This window comes from Brassica oleracea, chromosome C4, assembly GCF_000695525.1.
Source record: "Brassica oleracea var. oleracea cultivar TO1000 chromosome C4, BOL, whole genome shotgun sequence".
Taxonomy (NCBI): domain Eukaryota; kingdom Viridiplantae; phylum Streptophyta; class Magnoliopsida; order Brassicales; family Brassicaceae; genus Brassica; species Brassica oleracea.
In genome coordinates this window covers 12590274-12590553 of record NC_027751.1, presented here as the reverse complement: position 1 = coordinate 12590553, position 280 = coordinate 12590274, and positions in this window count along the sequence as shown.

The window sequence follows — 280 nt, the reverse complement described above, 5'->3', positions numbered from 1 at the left end:
CAGGTGAGGAAGCTTGAAATGCAAGTGGTTCAGACTGAAGACACTTTAAAGAGGCAAGAAGCCTTGGCTAGAGAGCCAGGAGTTGAGAAAGCCAAACACCACGTAAATGCCATCGTAGATGATGATTTCTGGCAAGTGGTGAAGCATGAGAAGCTTGGAGAAGGAGACTTCGAAGTTGAAAGCTCCATGAGTTTCGGCGAATCACTTTGGTGTCGACCGATGTCAATTGATGCACATCGCTCGACAGACCATGACGAAGATCGATCGACGGATTACTCTA